This window comes from Pan paniscus, chromosome Y, assembly GCF_029289425.2.
Source record: "Pan paniscus chromosome Y, NHGRI_mPanPan1-v2.0_pri, whole genome shotgun sequence".
In the NCBI taxonomy this organism is placed as follows: Eukaryota; Metazoa; Chordata; class Mammalia; order Primates; family Hominidae; genus Pan; species Pan paniscus.
In genome coordinates, this window is record NC_073273.2 from 42,062,047 (window position 1) to 42,077,281 (window position 15,235).

The following is a 15,235-nucleotide window of genomic DNA, read 5'->3' on the forward strand; positions in this document are numbered from 1 at the left end:
CTCCAAACTATACTACGAGGCTACAGTAACCAAAACACGGCACTGTTACCAAAATATTTGTCTTGTAAACAGTTCTGTAATCTCACATGCTTCTACTTTATAGCTAAATATGTTTTTATTAGTGATTGCTGCTTCTAAACAGTTGTTTTAAAATATATACACAGTTATTGTCCATTTAGTAAAAAAACTGTTAGTATATTTTAAAATGGAGATGCGAAATATTGCTCTATAGCTTTGTCAAATGATTTGGAAGTTTTATCCAAGATGACTTTACTTCTCACTTATCTTCTCAGTTTTTTTGTATTATTATTTCAAAAGTAATGAGAGTAGGTCACATGAATTGACAATGTCAAAATTACATAAAGCAGAAATATAATGATTGGTATTTATTAGACAGTAAAGTGTAGTTGACTACCTACTATAACAATGTCCAACTAAATAAGAAAAAAAATGATTATCTAACTCTTAAAGTTATTTGTAAAAGGCATACCTTTGTAAAATCAAGAACAATCAAGCTAAACCATTAAAGCCATTGTAATTTTATTTTAAATTGGGAATTCCAGACTGTGAAGGGAAATCTTTTTCTAGATTATTTGAATCCAGAGGAACTCATCAATGACCATGACTCTATTTAAGGGGAAAACTTTCAATTAAGTCACCAGATTGATCTCTGTTCAATTCATGCACACCTGCATTGAGAACAATACTCTAATTAAATCAGTTAATCATAAATGCTTGGATTGAACAGGGATCTATGAGAACATTCATAAAAAATGATTATGTGTTGAGTTATAATCATGGATTGTCTTGTAATGATGAAACACTTTTTACCCTAAGTGGATTAGAAAAATCACAAAGGAATTTTGCTTGGCTTGTATGCCACCTATATTCTGTTAGAATTCAGTTTTCTGTTCATTGAAATTCCCTGGATTTCTAGGATCAAGACTGATTCACAAAGAGTCAATCCCTTACTGACACTGATGATAACCAATGTTCGGTGTTGGAGGTTGGGTGTTCTGGGGAAGCAGGACTCAGCCTGTCATGACCCCCAGACTCAGTTCATCCTGTCATGTCCAGAACAAATCTCCTCAACTTATGATTCCATTGTCTGATCTCTGAATGCCCACCTGTGCCCCTCCTGGTGAGATCTGGGGACCTCAGATCACTCTGCCTTCTTTCACTGCATGCTAATATCATGAGTTTGCCTCTTCATTGCATAAGCCCTATCATTTTGCCAGGGCCACTGAGTGTGACACAATTCATGAGGATGGCCTCATATGCATGGCCTTTGTCAAAACCCACAGAAATTCTGCTTAGCCTCACTCCTATAGCAGTGAACAAGCAAAAACTATCATTATTGTTTTCACCTCGTTTAGTCTGTGGTTCCACAAAATCTGTGTGACCTTTCAAATCCCTTCTAGGTTTATTACCTTTTTCTGTATTATCAAACACTGACACTTTTCTATCCACTCACATGTTAATTTCCTCATTAGATCCACACTTTTCTCCCCATATGTGTTCCCATTTAAGATCATTCCATAATGATTGGGCCATCCGTATCTATTAGTCAACATAGTGAGACCATATCTCTACAAAAAATAAAAATAAAAAATTAGCCACACATAGTGGCACACACCTGTAGTCCTTGCTACTTGGGATGTTGAGGATGGAGGATTGCTTAATCCCAGGAGGTTGAGACTGCAATGAGCTATGATCATGCCACTGCACTCCAACTTGGGTGATCGAGTGAAACCCTGTTTTAAAAAGAGAGAGAGAGAGAGGAAGCAGTCATTCTTGGTTTCCACTGTGAAAATTCATTTAAATGGCAACTTGATTCATAAATATGTACCAGAATTTCTGTATCAAAAATGGAGTTTGAATTGAACTTTTTGAGACTTGATAGCAAAATGATGATATTACCCCATATCTATTGTCGTTTCTATAACATAAAACAAACAATTTAACTTTAATTTTCCCTCTCACTTTCCATTAAACTGACTGCTTTTAAAGGCTAGTGGATTGGCTTGGTGATGTATATTTCAAGTAGATAACACTAAAATAAAATAGATGGCAAAGGTACAGCAAAATCATAGAGGCATAGGCTTGCAAAGACCCTGGTAACTCCACGTGTTGAAAATCTGAAGAGGCCTTATGTAGCCAGAACTTATGGTAACATCTTTTAAGTAATATGTGTTAAATTTGGATGACACAAGAGGTGTGAATGAGAAACCAGCCAGTATATAGAATGGAGATAATTTCTTAGCTTTATATTATATGTCTTAGATTGTTCTTAGGTGAGGCATGAAGAGTTTCTAGGAAACTTATGTGATAAATTATAGAAAAGGACTGCTTTACAGAAAACCTGAAGGTGAGTATATAGTGAATTTAAGGAGGGAAAAGCCCAGTTTCAGATAAACAACATACAGCAACTTATGTCCCTCTCTTTATATGTGTGCATATATGTGTATTATTATTCTAAAATTCCTGTATGTGCTGGGAATAATTTAAGTTAGAGAAGAACTCTGTCAAGGAGAATGCATGTTCCAAGTCAAGAATTTGCTGTAGGTCATGTGACAGAATTATAGAGGCAGAAAGTTGTTGCACAGTGAAGGAAATAATAAAAGAAAACAAACAAAAAAACCTAAGCTCAAGATGGCTGAGAGCTTGTGTGTGTGTGTGTGTGTGGGAGGGTGGGGGGGGGGCGGTGCAGGTAAACCAAGACAGAGAAAGAAAAAGGAAAAGAGGGAAAGAGAGACAGAGACAGAGAAAAGGAGAGAGAAAGAGAGAGAGAAAGACAGAGACAGAGAGAGAAGAAAGGGAGAAAGGGACAGAGACAGAAAGAGAGAGAAAGAGACAGAGAGAGAAAAGAAGAAAGAGACATGGAGAGAAAAGAAGAGAGAGACAGAGAGAGAAAAAGAAAGGGGAAGAAAGAAGGAGAAAAAAAGAAAAAGGAGAAAGAGACAAAAAAAGAGAGGGAGAGGCAGAGAGAAAGAGAGACGGAGAGAGAGACAGAGACAGAAACAGGAATATAAAGAGATTTGGATTATTTTGAAATTTATAAACTTTTACTAATATTTTAGAATGAATCAAAATGATATATCAAAGCATTATGAAAAATACTGAATATTTTACTTCCTATACCACATATCCAAAATAATAAAACTCAAAAGATTAAGAATCTTCTTTAAAAAAAATGGCTGATTCTATTCTCCCTGGTGAGAAAACTCCAGTAGACTTTTTCTTTCCACCCTAAATATAGTGAGATTTTTAGCATGTATAAGAATGCAATTATTTGGCATGGGGTTCCACATTGCTAATGATTTTGGTGGTAAAGTATGTTTCCATTCATTTTTGTTTGTTTCTTCTCTAAGAAATAATCACAGGGTGGCTTTTAAACAACAGACATTTATTGCTCACAGATGTAGAGGCTGGAAAGTCCAAGATCAAGTAATGGCAGATTCTATGTCTGGTGCGAACCTGCTTCTTGGTTCATAGATGGAGCCTTCTCACTGTGTCCTCACATGGCAGAAGGGGCGAGGAAGCTCTCTGTAGTGCCTTCTATAAGGGCAGTAGTCGCACCTGTGAGGCTTACCCTCATGACCTCATCATTTCCCAAAGGCCACACCTCCTAACACCATCCCCTTGAGGATGGGGACTTTGACATAGGAACTCTTCAGGGACATTAACATTCACACAATAGCACTAGGTAATGATATAAATAGTGGCCCTAGATCAAAGAGCCCTGTGGAGCCAGGAGAGTATAAAGCACATGCCAGATTAAGGATTAAGTGGGCCAGGAGGGTAGCTCACACCTGTAATACCAGTATATTTAGAGGCCAAGGCAAGCAGATCCCTTGAGCCGAGGAGTTTGAGACTACATGGACAACATAGAAAATCTTGTCTCTACAAAAATGCAAAAATTAGCCAGTCATGGTGGCAAATGTCTGTGTCCCCAGTTACTTGAGAGGCTGAGGAGGGAGGATCTCTTCAGCTAGGGAGGTGGAGGCTGCAGTGAGACATGATCATGCCATTGCAGTCAAGCTTTGGTGACAGAGTGAGACCCTGCCTCAGAAAAAAAAAGCTATTCCATATATTTTTAAATATTATAAATTTAAAAAATTAAAAGAAATTCGAATAAGTATCAGAGTCAGAACATGAACTTGGTGACATTTTTTGGAATAGTGCCATCTCTCTTCCTCCAGGTTGGAAAGCAAATATTACTTTAAGAACAAAGACTAATATAATATTATATTATGGTAATATACATGCATATATTAATATGTGAGTGGTGATATAAGACATGAATGGGAATATAATAAATGTAAATAAATTGTTTTACAATGAAAGTTCCAATTTTGAATCATAAAATTAATATTGTTCATATACATTCACTGAATGATGTGTGCAATGTTTGGGTGATAATGCAGATAAGTAACAATAATATTTACATAATGGCAGATATAGCAAACAGATTTTTAAAAATTTATTTCTATATGCTTCCTTTTTAATTTGAACAATTTTAATAATTTTTAAATTACACATTTGTTGTCAGGTAATAAATTACATTCAGGAGCATATAAATATATGTGCTGTATAGTGTATAATATTCATTTGGCTTGAATGATGTATCCTTCACTTAAGGAGAGACTGCTCACTCTTCTCTGTCCTTAGAAAGGATTTCTTAAACAACCTGAGACATGGCCCTTTCTGAATTGAGAGTACCTTTCTAATTGAGAGTTACTTATAGGCATCTGATACTCCAGCCAGCAACTCATTCAGATGCAGCTAGAATCAGACGCAAATCCCTTCAAAGAAAGCACCTGTCATTGACATTTGATTGCAAAGATGAATAAAGCTGAAAAACAAATAATCCATATAAAAACATTCTTTATATATCAGGCCTTCAGGGGAAATCCCTGTAAAATAATGATGCCACTGAAGAATGTATGCAAAGGGAATGTTAGACCATTGTGGCTGCATGTCTCTTTACCCTGCCTGAGTGTACAATGAGGCTAATACACAATGCCCACTAGTGCTGTAAATGTGTAAGAACAATAGAGAAACACATAAACACAACAACATTTCTTGATCCGTTGCTGGGATCCATTGATGAATGGCAGCTAATTTTTAAAAACATATTAAATATCGATATCTCATTTATGCATGTGTAAAACTCACTTTTGGAGGGAAAAGCTGAATTTGAACCTCAGTTCCAGATACAAAAATTAACGATTGCATATGTAAACCAGATGCATGCAAAGTGGTTGTTTCCTAACTCTCTTGACAGTGTCCTTTCCTGCAGGGCTTTCTCAAATAGCTTTGATGAATATATTCAGGCCAGCCTTTGGAAATGGAGCAGGGGGTACATCAAGCACATAAATGGCTTGATGCTGTCTTTGAAATAACACATGAATTCTTGCTCTATTAATTTCTATGAAATCTGATAGTTAAAAAAAAGAAGTCTGCACTGTGCTCAGTGGCTCACACTTTTAATCCTAGCACTGTAGGAGGCCAAAGTGGAAGGACTACTTAGACCAGGAGATCAGAGACAACTCGGGCAACAGTGGGATCCTGTCTCTACAAAAAAAAAAAAAAAAAAAAAAAAAGAAAAAATTAAAATTAAATTAAATTTAAAAAAAATAAAAAAAAACTTAGCCAGGCATGATGGTGCACAGCTGTGGGCCCAGGTACTCAGGAGGCGGAGGTGGGAGGACTGCATGAACCCAGGAGGTTGAGGCTGCAGTGAGCCGTAATTACACCACTGCACTCCAGCCTGGGCAATGAAGTGAGACACTGCCTCAAAATATAATTAAAAAAACACCTGGCTCCCTCCCCTTGTCTTCTTCCTTGTGCTACTCCCAACTCCTCTTTTTCTTCCATCATGAGTGAAACTTCCTGAGGCGTCACCAGAAGGAGAGACTGGCACCATGCTTCTTGTATAGCCTGCAGAACCGTGAGTCAAATAAACCTCTTCTTAAATATATAAATGACATAGCTTCAGGAATTCCTTTATAGAAACACAAAGCAAGCTAATATGCAGAAGTTCAATATCTTTAGGTATTGGAGAAAAAACTATAGAATAGAAGATATGGACATTCCCAACCAGTGGAAATGTGGGACAACAAGGACCCTAAGCATACATGCTAATGAATACACAGCTGTTCTCCAGCACATCCTGTGACTCAGTCCATGAATTACCTGCATCCCTAACTTCTACAGAATCCTAACACAGCCCCACCTCCCTGATAGAGACCCTGTCCTTAACCGTAACTGTAGCCTGACAGCTTCATTCCCAGAAATGTCAGGTGTTCTGAGATTTCATGTCTACTACTATTCTTCCAAGGTTTCTCAGCCTCAGCACTGTTGACATTATGGGCTAGGTTATAGTAAATTTGTGCATTATATTGACTTTTATCCACCCTATGCCAGTGGACAAAAGTGTATTTCCTTCCCCGTTTTGATGACCAAAAATAAGTGGGACAAAATTGCCACTTACAGTTCTCACACTGTTCCTGATTCATTGGAGTCTGGTCACCAACCCTTCAAAATAATCTGACCTTTGTAATCCCTGGATTTGGACATGATCCCATGCCCAGTATATCAACCCATTTACAGAATCAAAGTATAGATATTGGACTCCTTAAAATACTACTATACAGACCCTCCAAAAGCACAGACCCTACCAAGACTCTCTATTAATGGGAATCAAGTTGCCATTTATTTATCTCCTCATCAATGAAACTTTCAGAAATTCAGGGAAGAAAGAGTCAAAAATTGACAACATCAGAGACCGTGGTTGGGGAGGCTGACCTACTATCTACCCAACCAAGCTCAAGACCTAGGGCTGCAAAATGAGATAGTGGAGGAACTCTGAAAGTGAGCCTTGGTGCAGGAATACATAGGGAGTTGGAGATGTAGGGCTGGGAACACAAACTTGCAATAATCAGTAGGTCTAGGAATTTGGGGGCATACATTTTTGGTCTACCACAAGCACATATAGATTGTTGAAGTTCTTACTGGTGGCAAGACATGGAGAATTCTGCATATCTCTAGATTATAAATCAGATACTTATAGGTATTTCCTTCCTATGATTTAAAAAAGAAATGTTCATGTTGTTGTAAACACCACTTTAGTATTTTAGAGATTATAGCCTGATCCAACCCAGTGGAAATTCTTAAGCATTTCCTAAATCATGAAGTGGTGTAGAATTCTTTTTTAACCTCTCCATATGTTTGTTAGAGATATTTTGTTGAAGAGTCTTCAGAGAGCCCACTTTGTTCTCTCAAGCACTGCTGAATTCTTGACAGGAAATAAATCTCCTCATTCTCCTTCTAGAGGAGTAAACCTTTGATTTGAAGACTTGCTGTCTCTCAGAAGCCACTGGGGAACTTGAGAACCACAAGAGCTGCTGTGAAGCCAGTATGCCTAATAAAAATGAGAAAGATGAGAGGCGGCTTGCCTGATGCAGATGCACCTTTAATAATCATAAAGCATATTTGCAGGATTTTAAAAATGTTAAGAGTCAAATTATCTTCCTCTGAATTTATGTTGGCTGGGCTTAATCAGAAATTCTGAAAACAATTTAACTTACTAGGAAAGACTGCTGCAGAAAAATGTAGTAAGACTTTTATTTTTGGCTGAAAACCTTATTAAGAACACAAAGTCATTGTGTGTGTTTGTTTGTATATAAGATTAAAATTTTTTTATATAACAACCTCTAGTCCAAAGGATTAATATAAAATGTATATCATTTTATGTTTACGTATATATGCATACTGTACATAATGCTATAATATATAGTATATTATCATTTTAATATATACTATCTTATCTATGTGCCTTTGAATTTGTATTATCTATATACCTATATTATGTGTATATATTATATTTAATATATATTATATACATATTGTTGTATCCATGCATATTATATATAATATATATCTATATGCATACTGTGATGTAATATAAATACAGTATGCTATTTTGTATACATCGTATATAGTATTATAAATATATGCACATGCACTAATAATAGTGTACAGATGACAATTATGTACTTATGTTTTTATTTGTATAATCTTTAGAAGAGTTTGTTTTGTGGGGCCATGTTATTGTAGTTTTGTCAAGTTTAGTCTAAGGGGCAGACGAATTTGTCTTTCTTGTAAATCCAAGAATGTTTGGTTTTCAAGGTTTTTTTCATCAATTTTTATTTAGTCACATTTGAACATTGCAACTGTAGTCCTTCAGACTTAATTTCTCATTGTGACTCTCTTGATGCTGAGACAGCTCTCCCTTCAATTCATAAAGCCACAGCAGACATTTCTTCACAGGTATTCCTAAAGAAATCAAAGTAATTGGTTCTCAAAGCACGAGTAGATGATTTTGTAAAGTATCTAACACAGTACCTGGGAAGCTGAGATGCCTCAAAATGGGTTTCTTGAAGGAAATAAGGAATTATACAAATAAATGAAAGCATCCTTGATACCAAAGAACAGTAATGTAGCAGTTGTAGCAGCTAAGTAAGCTTGGATACAAAAGTGAAGCCTACTCACAGTTGGTTTTCAAAGCCAATCCAAAGGGCTTAGAAATGAAAGTTTAAGGTAGGGGCAGAAAATGTGTTATAAAAATGTTTTATTTCTTTTTAGGTATGATAGTAGCCTGTTTTCACACTGCTATAAAGAATTACCTGAGAATGGGTACTTTATAAAGAAAAGAAGGTTAATTGGCTCATGGTCCCTCAGGCTGTTGAGGAAGCTTGGTTGTGGAGGCCTCAGGAAACTTAAAATCACAGCAGAAGGCAAAGGGGAACCAAGCTTGTCTTCACATGTCCAGCAGGAGAGCAAAAGAGAGCACAGGCGGAGGTTCCACACACTTTTTAACAATAAGATATTGTGAGAACTCACTCACTATCATGAGAACAGCAAGGGAGAAATCTGCCCACCTCCCACCAGGTCCCTTTCCCAACATTGGGGATTACAACTGGACATGAGATTTGGGTGGGGACACAGAGCCAAACAATACCAGATGCTTTATACAGGATAAGAACTGGAGTTGGTGCATCCACCTGGGGTGGTGAAAGGAAAAAGCTCAAATCTGAAAGGGCTGGTAAAGAATAAATCAACAAGAACTTAAAAGCTAATATAAGAGATAAAAGTAGAAGATAAATTCAAGGAGCAATAGAAAATCCTCTTGAATGAAGAGAAAGGTAATATTGGGGTCAGACATGCTGATTGGGTGTATTAGATTAAATGACTTGGTGTAGCAGAGACACAAGTTTACACAACCTAAAAGTCAAGTTAATGACTGCAATAGGAAAAGCATATTGGTTATGTTTCTACTTCCAGTTTGGTAGTCTTGAGCAAGCTAATAGGAGATTAAATATTGGCAACTAATGGGGGTGCAGTTTCTCAAGGCTGTAATTCCAGCACATTTGGAAGCTGAGGTGGAAGTATTGCTTGATCCCAGGAGTTTGAGTCCAGCCTGCCAAAAAAGTAAGTTACGATCTCTACATTTTTAAAAAATATGAGTTGGGTGTGGTGGTATGTGCCTGTAGTCCCAGCTATTCTGCAGGCTGAGGTGGGTGAACTGCTTGAGCCTGGGAGGTAGAGGCTGCAGTGAGCTATGATTGCACCACTGCACTCCAGCCTGGGCAACAGAGCAATACCCTGCCTCAAAAAAAAAAAAAAAAAAAAAGGTTAATAATAGCACCTACCTATCTCAGAGAGTTTATATCAGCTAATCCATGTATGTCACAGGTTGTCTTGCTCATGTCAAGCACTTAATCATTACCAACACTTGTTGCTATTAAGTTCTGTGTGGAACATGATTCAGTGACTGTGATTCACCTTAATACATCCTGTGCTTAGAAATCCAAATGAACACATAGAGTTATGGCTTTGTTTTTGGTGTCTAAAAGAATTTTAAAGTTTTCACGTAAGTATCATTGCAATGTGTATCAAGTAGAAATGAGAGCCATGCAAATCCTAATGTCAACTCTAAAATAATTTTATACAGCATTGGCAGAATCTACAGGTCAACAACACATGAGGTGGGCAAAGCCTTAGGAAAATGAACAGTCTCATTTGTCTCCGGTGACAGAAGAAAGTTTGGTGTCTTCTTTCTTGGACATAATTTGAAACATCTGTCAACATGACAAGTGCATTTGCCTATTGAACTAGTGATATACACTTTATTTTTTCGATAAACACGTAGCTGTGCAAAGTGACATAGTACACATTATTCAAATAAAGGTTTTCTGTCATTTCAAGAGACTGGAATCAACCTATGAAAATCATTCTAGCCAATTAATACTATGTAAGTTAAAAAAATAAACACCTTATGAAGGCATTTGAAAAGATGATCAGAACAGATAATTTTGGGGGGAAATAAAAGTCAAGGTGCAGATCTCCCAAATTTTGAGTAAAAATGAATAATACATTATGCATGTATACATTCCCATACATATTTAAGTATATATGTATGTTTATTTTATTGGCATTTATGTAACTATCCATCATCCATCTATCTATCTATCTATCTATCTATCTATCTATCTATCTATCTATCTATCTAATCTATCTGTTTATGGTAGGTAGAGAAAGAGGCAAAGAAGAGAGAGAGAAAAAGTATTAATTTATTATGGTTGCCATAACAAAATACCAGATTGAGGGCTTCAACATCAGAAATGTATTTCTCACAATTATGGAGGCTGGGAAGTCCAAGATCAACGTGTTCACTGATTTCATTCCTAATGAACTCTTGCTTCCATTCTCACCAATTGTGCCTTCAAACTATATCCTTATGCAGAGGAAGAGAAAAAGTCTGATTTGTTTAGCCTTTTATAAGGATACTGATCTCATTCATGAGTCTTCACCCTCATGAGGTGATGACTCCCAAAAGCCACACCTCACAATACCATCAACTTGAGGTTTGGGTTGAATGTCTGAATTTTGTGTAGCCCAAATGTTTAGACTACAGCAGCAACATACAAAAATGTATGAAATTATCTAATGAGGTCAGCAGGTCTGGATGTATAAAGACATGTATATAAAATGAGACTTATTAATGCATATAAAATGAGACTTATTAATGCATGTTCATTTATATATTAATTTTAAAGTTTTGAAACAAGAAAGTATTGCTTTCAAAAATAAATTTTAAAATTATAGTATATTTTATAGAGTCAGACAGGCTTAATAATTTTTAATGTTTTAAAATATTAGGTTTACAAATTCTACATGAAAATTATGGAATTACTAAAAGGAAATATTTAAAATTTAGATTTACATAAGTATTATAGCCAGAAATTCAGTTGGCTATAATACTTTTATAATTACGGACTTTAAAAAATCAGTATTAACATAGAATATGTATATAAAATTTGAAATGATATATAGTACTTATATAAATACACTTTAAAAAATTACTGATTGTATATAGCTTAACCTTAAATATAGATATTAATTAATATGCCTATATAAAATATTGAGGTAGTTTAAATATAAATGTTAATAATTTAGCAATATTTAGACATACATAGCTTTTACTTTTCAAATTTATATTCTTATAACTATAATATTTAAATCTGAAAAATTGTTTCAAGGAAAAAGTAATATATGCAAAGAAAAACTTACCCAGCCATTTTTCTGATTATTAGGCTTTTAGTGGATGAAATGATTGTGAACTGAGGTTTTTTAAAGTTCCCTGCCTAGTATATTACTGAATGAACATATCCACATGCAGTTCCTAAATAAGATGTACAAAGAGATTTGTGGTTAATGGCTTCATTAAAAGAAATTTTCATGATATTTTACGAGAAGACGAATTCTACAAACAGTGTCAATTATTCTTGTTGATAAAATCATGTTTAAAAAGCATGGGCATTTATTTTGATGCCACATTCTTTGAATTAACAGCTAAAATATATGTTATTCTAAAATAACAGAGAAATACATCTTGATTCTGTTTAGCCATCTGGAATTACTGAGTGTTTTGTTTTAGTGTTGGGCAGTATTCATTTTGCAAAATTTTTTCAAGGCATGCAATTATTATTCAACACTGGATAGTACCAATTCCACCAATGTTACTATAGTATAATGTTACATAAATATACAAGAGGACATATCACTTTGTAATGCTGAGGACATTCACTTTGAAATGAATAAAATTCCTTCTAAATATTTGAGAAAAAGCTTTTGTTTAAAGAATATGTTTTATAGAAATAAGCCATACTTATGGGAAAATTCATCATTAATAAATATGAAATCCCATAGATATCCTACAGAAGAAGAATTTATGAACACTGTCCCAAAAAGTACAGAATATTTTTGGAAATTCAGGCACCATGTTGGACTTCTTGCCAGTCACTAGGCTTCCCACATGAGAGAGACTGTCTTATCATTTAATAAGATAGATTGATTTTGCATTAGTTTTCAACTTTTTTATTAATAGTATCCTGGTTAACCAGTAACATCAGTGTCTCCTGTGAGGGGTTAAAACAAACAAACCGGCAAAACAAACAAGCAAAAAAATGTATATCTCAATTTAAACGTGGGCAAAGGACTTGAAGGGACTCTTCAGAAGAAGACATAAACATGGTCAACATATATATGCAATGAGGCAGGACCTAGGACACATGCAGTTAAATGCTGGAATAAGCCAGAACTTACATGCACTTCGGTCCATGTCCTAGGCTCTAAACCTAGTGAACCTAGTACATAACTAAAATTTCAAACCTACCAACAAAAGTAAAGTTTGCTAAAAGTTAACAGTATAACATGTATGTAAGACTATTGAAAAAACAGTTTGCATACACTTTGGTAAAAATACTATAAGGAGACATGAGAGTGTGGATTTTTACGTAGATTAAAAGGTTAAAGAATTGTTTTGAAGGTTTAAGCAAGTTTCAGAGGGTTAATTGTAAAGGAAATTCTGTGTGTAAACATATTGGCTAAAGTTAATAGGTATCATTTAGCTTTTTTTTTTTTTTGTAAATTGAGCATTAAAATAAAAATACAATAGGTTTCTCTTAAAGCACTAACCCACTCTTTAAAAAAATTATAAAAGGTTAAAAACAGCCTATACAAATCTTATGTGATGGTCAAACTTAAAATTTGGTAAATGTGTGTATAAGGTTTTATTTAAAAATAAATTTAACATTAATAACACACAAATATAAGGTTATATTATAAGGTAAAATTTGGCTTATTTTACATAAAACTACACAGGAAGCATTGTCAAATATAAAACGGTGTTTGGCTTTCTTTGGGCAACATTTGTAGAAATATGCTATTGATACATGTTCCAAAGTTATGGGAGTCTCCTATAATTCTGATATATCTGGTGTACATTATTGGTAATAATTAGAATTGTTATATTAAAATTATTGTGTGCCACAAAGGTAGCTAATATCCTTGTCAATTGCAACTTTATGGCTACCCTAAAACTTTTTGTCATCCAGGAACAATTGTTGTTTTCTTCTGGTCCTCTTTAGAGGGTGTTTTATAATCAGGTATAAAGCTCTACAATGTGCCCTTGAATGCAGGTTTCTAATAAAAAGCAGGACAGAAATTAACTACATGAACTGAACTAATAGGGAACTAGAGTAATCTTTTTGACATTTTGCTTAAAATATTGCTAATCCTTTGTTTTGCACTTCAAAGTCAAATAAACTTTTCTTTTGAGCTATTGACAGCTTTTAACAATTTAGTAAACTCCTGTGAACAAAATTAGGCGGATACTTGTTTCTCTCTACCTGATTTTCTCCAGAATTTTTTTTTTTTGGTAGAAAAATATTAATTAAATAATTAATTTATTTATTTACTTATTTTTTATTATTATACTTTAAGTTTTAGGGTTCATGTGCACAATATGCAGGTTAGTTACATATGTATACATGTGCCATGCTGGTGTGCTGCACCCATTAACTAGTCATTTAGCATTAGGTATAACTCCCAGTGCTATCCCTCCCCCCTCCCCCACCCCACAACAGTCCCCAGAGTGTGATGTTCCCCTTCCTGTGTCCATGTGTTCTCATTGTTCAATTCCCGCCTATGAGTGAGATTTTCTCCAGAATTTGTAAACAATCTGTGAGTATTTTTAAGTTATGGCAGTGTAGATATTTACACAAGTGAAAAAAGTCTGTTTTCTTTTGTAACAGGACAAAATTGAAGAAACAGGTAATTTTATCAAGGCTTTAACTGGAATGGTGTGCTTTCCTTTGAGGAATCAAACTTATTTATTGACATTAATTAATGTTAAAAGGGAGCTGTCTCAAGTGTAAGTCATTTTTATTTGTGTTTGTTTATATACTTTTTGCGTGTTATATTTTGCAATAAAAGTAATTTAAAGTGAAAAGAACAACTAATACATAACACCAGGTGTTGATGTTTCCATATAAAACATCACCAGTTCATAAACAAGAAACACAAATATTACAGAAGCTTTGGTGATGATCTAATCATTTAATTCTGGAACAGAATGCAGATTTGCAAAACATATCATCTTAGTAATCTCCTTGTGTGGCTCAGTCTGCTCCTGTTTTTTCCAACAAACAGAAAAAAAAAATTCTCACCATATGCAACCTTTCTCTCCCCCACTTTTCCCTGTTTCTCCAAATACGAGTGGCAGAATATCAAAGTTCTAAATTGAAGGTCAGGAGTTTTCAGTTATGATTTCTGAATGACAGTGAAAGTTACTTGCCATATGATCTTTGACATATTTCCAAAGAGCAGTAGAGATCAGCTTATTCTTCATTAAAATAAGGTAATTGAGTAAAATTATCTTTAAGAGACTTTTATGCTTTAAAGTTTTATTGTTTCAATACAATATAGCACCATATTTGTGTTCAAAAAACAAGACAATATTTCCTGGATATTTTACTCATAAGTGCATCTATATTTCTAAGTAATTGCCAGAAATGAGACACATGATGTCTGAGCATTAGATTTTAAAAGTAAATACTTCCTTCAAATTATCATTTCATCATAAGATTGTAGTGATTCAAATTGTTAATTCAGCATTCAGGAAAATGGAAATAAAAAAAGTACTGTGCAGCTGCATCTCCGAAATGGGATGCGTTTGATGTTGGAAAACTAGACATAGGTTACCTGTGTGAAAATACCCATTGAAGAGTTTCTAAGACAGCAGCCTTTGTATTTGAGACACAGAGTGTTTTTGCATCTTCAGTGAACCTCTTCCTATTATAAAGTAATTGAAATGCAACTAATCATG